This window comes from Castor canadensis, chromosome 5 (genome assembly GCF_047511655.1).
Source record: "Castor canadensis chromosome 5, mCasCan1.hap1v2, whole genome shotgun sequence".
In the NCBI taxonomy this organism is placed as follows: domain Eukaryota; kingdom Metazoa; phylum Chordata; class Mammalia; order Rodentia; family Castoridae; genus Castor; species Castor canadensis.
In genome coordinates this window covers 84,617,449-84,629,609 of record NC_133390.1, presented here as the reverse complement: position 1 = coordinate 84,629,609, position 12,161 = coordinate 84,617,449, and the positions used below count along the sequence as shown (strand labels likewise).

The following is a 12,161-nucleotide window of genomic DNA, read 5'->3' as shown; positions in this document are numbered from 1 at the left end:
GTAAATATGGACTTAGATTCTCACTTTAGCATGATATATATATATCATATATATATATGAAGTGAAACCAGAGTTTTGAACCCAAGGCCCAAACTCCTGAGATTCCATATGCCAGGTCTGGCACCCACTCCTAAACACCAAATAAAGAGGCTTTGGGAAGAGGCAGAGTGAGCACTCAGCTTATCTTCAGCCATCTTCAGGGTACAGACACAAGCTATAGGTTTAAGTAGACAAAAGAACTGGAGGCAGGGGATAAAGGTATACATGGCTAAACAGTTCAGTCATAGGTGTGTTCTGGTTGACCAGTATCTCAGTCCAAGTGTTTCCAGAGGGGTCCCAGAGAAGATGTCATCACTTGAGGGGGGCAGTCTGGTTCCCATGAGGTGATTGCTCCTGCTCCAGGGTGCAGCCTCATCATTACAGGTAATTGTCTTCATTTGGAGGGGTGGTCTGTCTTACAAGTTTCCACTGTTCCTTATGGGAAGTTTCAGTCCCTTGTCATAAAGATGTTATCAGTTCTGTCCTTTCTGGAATCCAAGGTAATTGCAAAGTGACTATAAAGAATGGCTTAGAGAAAAGACAGGTGCAAAACTGAGGCAGGGATGCCAAGCTTTTCCTGTTTTTAGTTAATTCATGTACACAAGAAAGGAGTCAGTGCTTTTCAGGAAAAGCACTTTGAGCACTTCTTACAGAAGGACTTGAAAATGGGCCTGTCTTTGATGACTTGAAACTTTATCTTATATGTATAATTGACCCTATAAGTATGATAATGCCAAATATATTTAAATTTGATATTTTCTTAAATGGCTTAGGGGAGGAAAAAACCTTTCATTTTGTGTAAAGTGTGTTGATTCATCTGTGATTTAACATCCAAATCCCAGGTGCAGACACGGATCCCACTTGGCATACCATTCTCATGCGTCATGTGAAAGCAGTTTCTATTTGAAAGTTCCAATAGATACTCCAGAGCGGACAGGGGAATTCCAGCAAGGTCATTCAACCATTAAAACTTTAAAGGAAAAAAACAAAGGGAAAAAGTACCTTTGTGTAAATATTAACCCATCTGTTTCTAAGTGGCTCTTTTTATTTTGTTTATTTTAATATTAAAGGGAGATCTGAAACTGGATTTGTTTTATATTTCAAATAAAAATAATAAATTTAACTAATTTGGAAGTTTATACCTTTGTGGTTTATTATATCTCTTCTGGATTGTCAAAATACCCAGGACTTAGAAAAATGGTTTCCCGCTGCCTCGCATGTAAAATACAAGAGATAAGAGTACAGGCAGGAAGTTTTAAAATGTTTTCAGTATGTTTTCCTGGGTAGTTATATCAGTTGAAACATACCCAGTTCTTGCTGTTGAAGCTTTATAAATCTGCCCCTTAAATGACATTAACAAACACACAGGCATTTGACTAAGCAAACATTGCTGCTTATGCACAGTGAATTAAGGAATTGTCACTCTGTAAATGTCTTTTATGTGGTTTAAATGTACAATGCAGTGTTAACTGTTTAGGAAATAGCAGGAGCAGTCAGTCACCCCAGGCTGGAAGCTTTTTAGCCCGGAGTCTTTAAATCCACATTTTATGTAAAGTTAAATTCGTACACATGGCACCTCATAAAATGATAACATATTGATATTATCTGGGGAGCACTGAGATCTCATAGGGAGTTGTATATGAGTGTGCAGCGTTGTTGTGAGAGGTTCTAGATAAGTTAGTGCTGCTCCACGAGCTCACACTGCTGTTGAAATGGTTAATTCATTTGCTGTCTATCTTTGGACAAAGCAGAGCTTTTTAAAAAGATGCTTATTAAATATTGAGTAGATATTAAATGTTTATAAAATATTCATAAATGTGGAATAACAACATTTGCACATGTGTGTAACCTACAGCCCAACCCTTTTCCTTAATATCTCCTGCGTGCTTATCCCTGATCCCATACTTTTCTTGCTCTGCAGAGGTAGCCAGAGTTCTGAATTTTGTGTTAAGAATTTTCTTGCTTTTCTTAGTACATCCCTAAACCAAATATTGCTTATTTTTGAACTTTATGAAAATGGAATCAAGTTGTAAATGTTTTCCTGGGACATGCTTATTTATTTAGTGAACATTTCAGCCCTAGATTTATCCATGCCAGTAGATACAGCTGTTGGTTTCACGGCTGTATAATACCGTATTGTATGAGTAGTCTGGAACTTAGCAGCAGCTGACTTGTCTGATGGACATCTGGGATGTTCTTGGTTTTAGTAATTACAGACTTTGCTCCAATATATACCTGTATTTTTGTATATGTATCTTCCATACATATGCAAGAACTTTTTTTTTTTGGTAGTGGTGATATTGGGGTTTGAATCCAGGGCCTTGTGCTTGCTAGGCAAGTATTATACCACTTGAGCTACACCTCCAGTCCTTTTTTGCTTTAGTTATTTTTTGAAGAAGTTCTCACATTTTTGCTGGAGCCAGCCTTGGACCGTGATCTTTCTACCTATGCTTCTCACATAGCTGGGATTATAGTTGTTAACCACCATACCCAGCTTGTTTGTTGAGATAGGGTCTTGCTAACTTTTTGCTCTGGCTTTCTGGGTAATACCAAATTACACAGTGGTATTGGTTATTCTGCCTAACTAGCATCAAAGTGCTTGTATCAGTGAACATTCTCTGAATATATATTTAAAATAAAATCAAATCATTGAGAATTCTACCATTCTTATGAAGTTGAAATTGGAAAAGAAAATCAGTTTATTCCATAGGCTATTAATTTAGATTTGCTTTCTCTGCATGTCATAATGTCAAAACTTCCTGAAAATGTGACAGCAAAGGGTGTTAGGCAGGAGGAGATGTAAAGTGACAGTACATCCCATAGTTGTTGCTCATTGTGAGAGCTATAATTCTGTATTCAAGGCTTGGCATTGCTTTAGCTTTTTGTTTCTTGGCCTCGAGGTAATTTCAGACCATGTATACAAAATGGGACAATGAAAGCTATTTGCTACATATGTAAGTAACTTTTAGTTTAGAAACCCAAATATATGAAAAAAAAACCGTGAGTTTATTTTGACTACTCTTAAATTTGTTTTCTTTTAAACAGTAGAGGAGTCTTAATTATCAGAATTATATTGAGGTAATGATTAATGATATTAATTACTCCAGATGAATTCCGACTAGACAATTAATTTTAGAAAAATCACTAACTTGGCATAATTCTCCGTGACTTTTTTTTCCAATACCGGAATTTGCTCCAGTACTCATTCTTGCTAGGCAGGCGCTCTACCACATGAGCCATACCACCAGCCCTTTTTGCTTTAGTTATTTTTGGAATAGGACCTTGAGAGTTTTTGCCCAGGGCCAGTCTGGATCATGATCCTCCTACCTATGCCTGCTGAGTAGCTGGGAGCGCCACGGTGTTGTGTGCCACCATGCTCTGCTTTAATGGTTGAGATGGGGGTCTCACTAGCTTTTGCCTGAGCTGGCCTTAAACCGCAACCTTTTTGATATCTGTTTCCTGAGAAGCTGAAATTACAGGCATGAGCCACCACATCTGGCCATATTCTGATTCTTCCCTTTTGAAATTTGTCGTATCTGACCAGTTACTTTCATGACCTTTATCTTAAAGTAGGCTCTCATCTCCTTATGCCAAGATTACTCCCCCTTTTGTTCTAATCTCAACTTTTTCCAAACCATTTTTCCCAAAGCTCCCTTAATAATGTTTAAATGTCTGTTCATTGTTTTAATAAACTTTTTATTTTTGGATTAATTTTAGATTTACAGAAAAGTTGCAAAGATAGGACAGAAAGTTCTCACATAACTTTCATCCAGTTTTTCCTCATGTTAACATCTTCTGTAGTCTTGACTCATTTGTCAAAATTAAGAAATTAACATGACTATTAACTAAAATCTAGATTTTATTTGGCTTTCACAAGTTTTAAATACTGTATAGTATTTCCAGGATATATCCAGGGTAGCATATTGCATTTAGCATATTTTAAAATAGGTAATAACCTGCTTTGATAAAAATTCAAAAAGAACAAAAGGATATATGTTCACCTCTGAACCTCAGCTATCTGGTCCGTGATCTAGAAGCTACCCACTGTTTCTGGTTTCTTAAATATCCTTCCTGAGAGATACACAAATAATTATATTCTAAATATATTTATATATTTTTAAAAACTTTATATAGTTTGATTATTCCTGATCAGTAACACAAAATCGCCTTATTTTTTTATTCCAGTGTCTCAGTAGATAAATGTACTATAAAATTTGCCAGATACCTCCTGATTCGTGTCTTTTACAACCAAGGCTGCAGTGAAAATCCCTGTACATACACTCACATTTTACATGTGTAAGTATGTTTTTAGTTATTGCTGGGTGAAAAAGTATATGTGTTCCTAATTTACCAATTTGCTCTTTAGAGAGGTCTACCAGTTCATCATCCATTATTTCCCCATAACCTCACCAACTGTGTCTTATAAAATGTTTTAAACTTTGCAATGTCAAAGTTAAAATTACAAGTTAAAATAATGTCATTCTACTTTGTACATTTCTCTTATGCCAAGTTGGTTGGGTGTCTTTATATATTTGAGATTCATTCTTATTTCTTCTGTCAAATATAGATACAACCAGGATTCACACTAAGGAAGCTTGTTTGCGTTTAGCGTCAAAGCAAGCAAGAAAAATAAAGAAAGAAAAGGGGTAGAGTCCTGTATCTGGTTCATATATATCTCGTGAAAAAGATTTGAGTGTTTACTGAGTTGAGTATAATGCATGAAAAATCTAAAACAATAAATGTATAACATTCACATTGCTGACAGAATGGCTCACGTGGTAAGAATGCCTGCCTAGCAAGTGTGAGGCTCTGCACTCAAACCCTAGTGCCAGCAAATAAATATATAAATAAAACAGATTAAGGAACTTGATAGTCCCACAATTGTTTTTTTCTTAATCAGGCTTCATTTAGAGTATTCTAATCAGTCCTGGGTATTATATTTTAAAAGGGACATTTTAAAATTAAAGTACCATATTATTTTTTCTATGAAATATTATCATTAGCTTTGTGACTTAAAGCAATATAAATTAGGTCAAGAGTCCAACATGGGTCTCTCCGGGCTAAAACCAAGGTGTCTTCAGAAACCATATGCCTTTCTGGAGGCTCTAGAGGAAAATCTGCTTCCTTGCCTTTTCTAACTTGTAGAGGCCACCTGCATCCCTCAGGTTGTGCCTCCCCTCCTCCATCTTCCAAGCCAGCAAGAGTGTATTGTGTCTCTGTGACCACATCTGGGAAAGGCTCACTGCTTTTAAAGGACTCATGAGCTTACATTGGACCCATCTGAGTCATCTCCCCAAATCAAGGTTCTTAAGTACTAAATCTACAAAGTCCCTTTTGCCATGTGTGGTAACATAGTCACAGGTTCTGATGATTAGGACATGGACGTTTCTCCGCCTTCCACAGTGCTTAATGCAGACTTTCAACTAGGTAGTGAAGAAGGGATTGTATACAGAGATTCAGACTAAGAAGAACTGAAGACGATCCCCAAAGGTACTGCCTAGGAGAGAATAAGGTAATGTTATGATTTAAGGGCAATGAATACATGTAAAGGATTGCTACTTCAAAGACTCATGGTAGGAGTTACAGAAGTACAGAAGCTCGGAAGGGAAAGAAGTTTAGGGGAGTGGATGAGTCCGTGAAGCAGCGTAACATTTATCTTGCAGAGAACAGAATTTGGGATCCAAGTTCTCACTTTAGATCAGCAGGTGGTTTGAATGTCAGAAAGCAGTAAGTCACCAAGAATTCTGCATTAGCATTATTTCTCTCCCTAGTAAAGAGGTGGGGAGAATGAAAATGATGGAGGAGATAGCAGAGAGCCAACTTTCTGGTCTCTTTCTGCCATGGTTGCACAATGTATAGATTGTAAGGAAGAAGGGAAACTTTTACTAAAAGAAAAAAATGAGATAGTTGAAGCTTAGAGGACTATCTTCCCCCTGCCCCATACATAACATATGGGAAAGAAATCCCCTGTGAAACCAAAGCCCAGCCATCAGAAATTAGGAGATTTTCCAGGCTTTCCCTGTAATCTTCCTTGTTTGTCTCTTTAAACACACTCAACTTGACCTTTGAAAAGTTGCTGATAAGTGGTTATGGAGCAGGAGTTAAATTAACAAACCCTCCCACCTTGCTTGTTGGGTGGTAGCTTCCAAGGCTATAAATGTGTTTCAGTGTGAACTCAGCCAGGAAGGGGACAAAGTTTAGTCTGTGAGGAAATAGTTGGCTGCTGGTAGTTTCATGCTGTCTGTCCAGACTTCTACTTGGTGTAAGTAGTTTTTTGTTTTTAAAGTATTATGACATTTTAATATAAAAAAGATTGTCAGAATAACTTCCATAAGATTAAATCAAATTCCTGCTTGGCTCTAAATCTTGTGTTCTAGACCTACTTGAAAGAAGGTTTCAGCATTTCGCAATTAGTATTGTTAAAAATGAAAAGCCATAAAAATTATCAGCAAGTAGTTTATTAAAACAGATCTGCTTTGCATGAAGTGGTTTTTAATGTCTTATGTTGAGTGAAGGTATTTGCAACTGTAGATAAAAGTGAGTGAATTTATATCTGGTGCCTACAGATTTGTTATTTCCCAGTAGTGCTAAGATTTTGCCTCGTGCTGAACAGATGCTTCAGTGTAGGTTTGTGTTACACATCCATCTTAGCAAATAATATTCTGGGGTAATTAAACTGGAGGTTTTTATTTTAAAAGGAATTAAATGAGAATAAGATAGAACTTAAAATATAACAAAATGTTGCAATCATAGATTTAGGAGCAGCAGAATGTATTTTTGAACAGGAAGAACCATTTAAAACGAATGGAAGTGGCAAGCAGCCCGAGAAATTTCATGCAACTTTGGAGAAATCTGTTTTGTTTTTTAATTTAGGTTTTGACATTTACACTGATTTGCCAGACACAATTCCAAGTACGATAGTGTGTAAAATAAATTTCATATATAAAATTAGAGTCATAGTGTTTCAGCTGTTCTTGGTCTAGTTTGAGATTTGGATACCAGGAACTACATATTGTTACACAGACATCTGACTAATGAGTTTAACTACAAAAATGTTATGGTTGCATTTGGTGTCACAAAGATTGACATTTTCTTTCCTTTTTGCCACAATATAGAAAGGAAAAGCTCCTGGTGCTGTGATGATTTTATGACTTTGAATATGGAAATAAAGGTTGATATAGTTAATATGTAAAAGTTCTAAGGTTGGCTGTTAGCCAGTGACTTTTCAAGCCAATCCAGGAGTGCTGAGAAGAGATGTTTCTGTAGAAGTCCCTGGATTTCCCTGGTCCTCTAACTTCAGTCTTTCTTCAGCCTGCTTCATATTCCCACTATGTTGAGCAGCAGCTGCCTCCTGTTGGGATGGACACACTGTTCTGAGCAGGCTGTGGGACTATAATGAAGTAAACATCTTTATTGATCCTTTTGGTTGCTGAACCTCTGATTCTAGGTTCCTGAGTTGAATAGCTTCCCCAGGTCAATGGCCTCTTCTGGGCCAGTTATTTATTTAGTTGTTGGTTCATGAGGCAAGTGTAGGGAGGGAATACAGGTGTCTTGGGAAAAAAGCCAGAGTGACAGGTAACACATTTACCAAGAAAGCAGCTATTTCCTTACTGGATAGAATATTTCAGTCTTTTAGCCACCTGGAAGACCATACATATGTGTACTGTATGAATCTTAACCAAGCTCCTTTGGGAATTAAAAAAAAAACACACCTCCAGTAGCTCCCTGTAGCATCCAAGCTGTGGCCTGTGCCCGTAAAACCCACGAGATCTGGCTTCTGAGCACCTGTTGTGCATAACTTCCTACATCGTTCTCCTCGCTCACTTTGCTGCAGCCACACACACGTTTTTGCTGTTTCTGGAGCATAGTGAGCTTGTTCTTGTTTTAAGCATGTGTTGCCTAGAAAGCTCTTACCTTCCATATCATTTCTTCCTTCCAGTCATTCAGATAGCTTCTTAAATGCCTCCTCCTCAGAGAGGCCTTCTGAGACTACTGCAATAGCGCCACCATTCCTCTCCCCCACATCAATTTTTCCTTTACCCAAATTTCCCTTTTTTTAAGTTACCTGCCGTTATTTAATTTATAGATATAAAAGTGTATATAAAATATATGTGCATATATAAAGCATATATTTGTTTTATATATTTTATATAAAAGTGTATATAAAATACATATTAGTGTGTACATGTGCATTTGGGCTTTCCCCCTAGAATGTAAGTTCTAAGAGGACAAGAACTTTATCTTGTTCAGTACTATATTTCCATGTCCAGAATAGTACCTAGTTAACATACAGTATACACTTGGCCAATAGTTGTGTGACTAAGTTAATGTCAACTGGTATCATTAAAATGTGTTGCTAAGCATAGGAATTTTTGCATAAGTGATATATTCACATGATTCTAAGACCAAAACATAAAGAGGTATACACTGAAAAATCTTCCTACCCATTCAGTTCCATTCAGGGTTCCCAAGCCACTGCCAGTATTTTCCCATGTATCCTTCCAGAATTTTTAATTGTATATACAAGGAAATATAAAACTATAGATTCTTACTTTCCTCCTTTTTACACATAATATTTTACATGCTGTTCTGAAGTTTTCACTTGTAATATATGTTGAATTTCTTTTTCTGTCAGTATATAGAGAGCATCCTCTTGTTTGTTTGTTTGTCTATGGTGCTGGCATGGAGCCCAGTTCCTTGCATATCCTAGGCAGGCACTCTACCCCTGAACTCCATCCCCAACCCATGACCTCATTTGTACATAGCTGCACACTCATCCATTGAACTTACGCACTATAGTTTATATAATCAGTCACGTAATGGACATTGCTTGTTTCCAGTGTCTTCCTGTTGTGAAGAATGCTGACGTTCATAACCGTGTTCATATTTCATGCCACACATGCATGCAGTATATCTTGATGATTAAATTCTCCAGTGCATAGTTTCCTTTCATAGGGATCATTCCAATTTGTGTTTCTTCAGCAATGTAGACAAGCACTATTTCCCATCTCTCTGCCAACTGAGAGTATCATCAGGCTTTTGGAGTTTTGCCAATCTGATAGTTTAAAAAGCATTGTTGCAGTATAGTTTTTGGCTTTTTAGAATTCATAATAAAATTTGTATTAAAGGTTTTAAAATTATTTTAGAACAATGTAAAATTTATCATCCTAACCATTATTTTAAAGTGTGTATTTCAGTAGTTATAAGTGTATTCATATTGTAATACAACAGAACTCCAGAACTTTTCAATCTTGCAAAATAAACTATACCCATAAAAATCAAACAAACAAACAAAAAAAACAAGGGCTGGAGATATAGCACTTGTCTCATGTACACAAAACTAAAAGCCACCCTATTTCCTCTGCTTTCCAGTCCTGACAACTACCTTACTTAGTACCTATGGAACATTTCTGACTCTCATGTTCTTATCTGTGTGTTAGTCATCTTTCTGTTATTATTAAAAGAAACTTTATAATCAACTTACAAAGTAAAAACGTTCATTTTGGCTAGCAGTTTTTGAAAGTTTTAGTCCATAGTCTGGTAGACCCATTGCTTTTAGGCCTTTGGTGTTGGAGGTAGGCAACATATCATAGTGCAATGTATGATGTGACAAAACTATGTACCTCATTGAAAAAAGAGAGAGGTGGAGAGGAGGAGACCAGGGTCCCACAATCCACTTCAATGGCCTACTCCCAGTGATCAGAAGACCTCTCACTAAGCCCCATCACTTCCCAATAGTGCCAAGCTGGGAACTAAGTCTTTAACACAAGGGCCTTTGGGGGATATTTAAATTCTAAACTATGGTTTCTGTTAAACAGGAATAACATTGGATTGTTACATAAATGAGGTGTGTGTGTGTGTGTATTCTGGTACTGGGCTTTGAACTCAGGACCTTGAGCTAGCTAGGCAGGCACTCTACCACTTGAGTTCCCCAGTCCTTTTTGTGCTTTAGTTATTTTCAAGTTGGGTCTTGAGTTTTTGCCCTCAGTCATCCTCAAACCATGATCCTCCTACCTAGGGCTTCCCATGTAGCTGGGATCACAGGCATGCTAGCTGAGATCACAGGGCATTCTATCATGCCTGGCCTTTGGTTGAGATGGGGTCTTGCTAACTTTTTGACCGGGTTGATCTTGAATTGCCCTGCTCTCTGCCTCCTATAGCTGGGATTATTGGTATGAGTCACCTCATCCAGTGGAGATAATGTGTATTAAATGCTTGCTTGGTATAGGACCAGTATGATAAGGCAAAAAAAAAGAATAAATAAAAAGTCTCAATTTCAAAAAAGAAGTAAAACTGTCATTATTCACATGTGACATGGTTGTGTACATTTTAGAGAATTTATTTAAAAAATTACTTGAATAATTAATGAATTTAGAAAAGTCACAGGCCATAGTATAAAATATTAGAAATGATCAGAATAGCTAAAACAATTAGAAAATAAGTTAAAATATCACTATTGAAAATAACAATACTAGGGCTGGGGGTGTGCTCAAATGGTAGAACATCTGCCTAGCAAGCAGGAAGTCATAAATTCAACCCCCAGTATTTCCAAAGAAAAAAACCCCAAATACATATAAATAAATCTTTGAAAAGAACATAAAACCTCTATACTGAAGAAAAAAATTGCTGATAAAAAATTTAGAAACTTAAAAAAGTGCAACACACATACACACACATAGCCCTGGTTATAAAACACAAAACTGTTAGAACACCAGTTTTCCCTAAACCAACCGATAGATCTAGTGCAAACCACATCAGAATTCCAGTAGGCATTGTTGAGAAATTAGACAAAATGATTCTAAAATTTATGTGGAACTGTAAATATGGAACAATTAAACAATCTTGGAAAGGAACAGCAAGGTAGATGAATATAAAACATGATTTCAAGACTTGATTATAAAGCTACAAGCCAGTGTGGTATTGCCTTAAAGACAGGCAGATATGTTAGTAGAACAGAATAGTTTAACCAGAAATAGACCCACATATAGAAGGTCATCAACTGAGTTTTGATCAAAGTAGCAAGTCAGTTAAATGAGAAAAGGATAGTCTTTAACATGTTGCTGAAACAAATGTATGTCCTTATGGAGGAGAAAACAAGAAACTTCACCCCTCTTTCACTCCATACAGAAAAAGAAATAGACATGGATCATACATCTAAACATAGAACTCAGAATCAGAAAGCTATGGAAACAAAAAATAGAGGAAAATATCTTCGCAATCTTGAGGTATGAAGAGATTTCTTGAGCAGGACATTTAAAGGACTAACATAAAACTAAGTAAAATTAAATGAACTTATGCATTTATTGCAAGACATCACAGGACCTTTAAAATGTTAATGTTTGTAATTAAAAAGATCACATAGCATTTCTCAAAAGTCTTTGCCACAGCATCCTTTTCTTCTGTCTGGGAGCATAGAACTAAGCTGCAGGAGTGAGTACTTAGGAAAGTGTTGCATTGATTCTTTCCTTAGAACATACTATTTTTGAGAGCTGTACTAAAGTTAATGATCAGTTTCTTCCTTTTGGTGCAAATTAATGTAATTGGATTCCTTTCCTTCCAACAAGTAAAGAAAATCCTTTTGCCCAAAGTACTGTGATTATTCTCCATCCTGTACGCTTTGATCAGCCATCCGATTGTTGCAGTTATTATTTATAGGATTCTTGACCAGTGTCTCATTAGACTAGAATTCATCATAGTAAGAGGAACAAAGACTGACTGACTAAAGATGCAAAGCATTTTGCATTCTCCCTGCTGATGTTTCTATATACTTTTCTGGCCAACTTTGCCCTGGTCTCTCATTGCTTATCAATCTCTAGATGGTTTAACCCTATACTTCTTTCCAAGTGTTCAATTCCTTTAGTTCTCCTGGTTCCTAATTGCTTAAGACCTTTAGGCTGTCAATCTTTATGTATTCTTGGTTTCAGTGGCATACCTAGTCTCTGACTCATTTCTTTCTGACCTAATCAGTTTCCTCTACTTGCTGTTGCTGCCCATGAATTGAGGTTTTCTAGAATGTGAGTTGTCACATAAGAAGTAGGAGAAGAATAGAAGAGAAAGTAGAAGACCAGACCCAAACTCTTCTTAACCACAATTTGGCTCAAGGATCATCCTGTTCAGGTAAA

The 12,161-nt window shown here is 36.7% G+C and overlaps 1 protein-coding gene across 3 annotated transcripts in view; it reads left to right on the top strand.

Moving 5' to 3' along the window:
* Positions 1–12,161, top strand: part of Map3k13 (mitogen-activated protein kinase kinase kinase 13) — a 160,417-nt gene that overhangs the window by 22,426 nt on the left and 125,830 nt on the right. The window contains exon 1 of one of the 3 annotated variants that reach the window (XM_074073605.1): positions 5,046–12,156. The exons of 1 other annotated variant lie outside the window; for it this stretch is intronic. The gene's annotated coding sequence lies outside the window, so the exon portion shown is untranslated. Of the gene's footprint in view, positions 1–5,045; positions 12,157–12,161 lie in introns of those variants that run through there. One more of the 3 variants, XM_074073604.1, reaches the window with a different exon arrangement.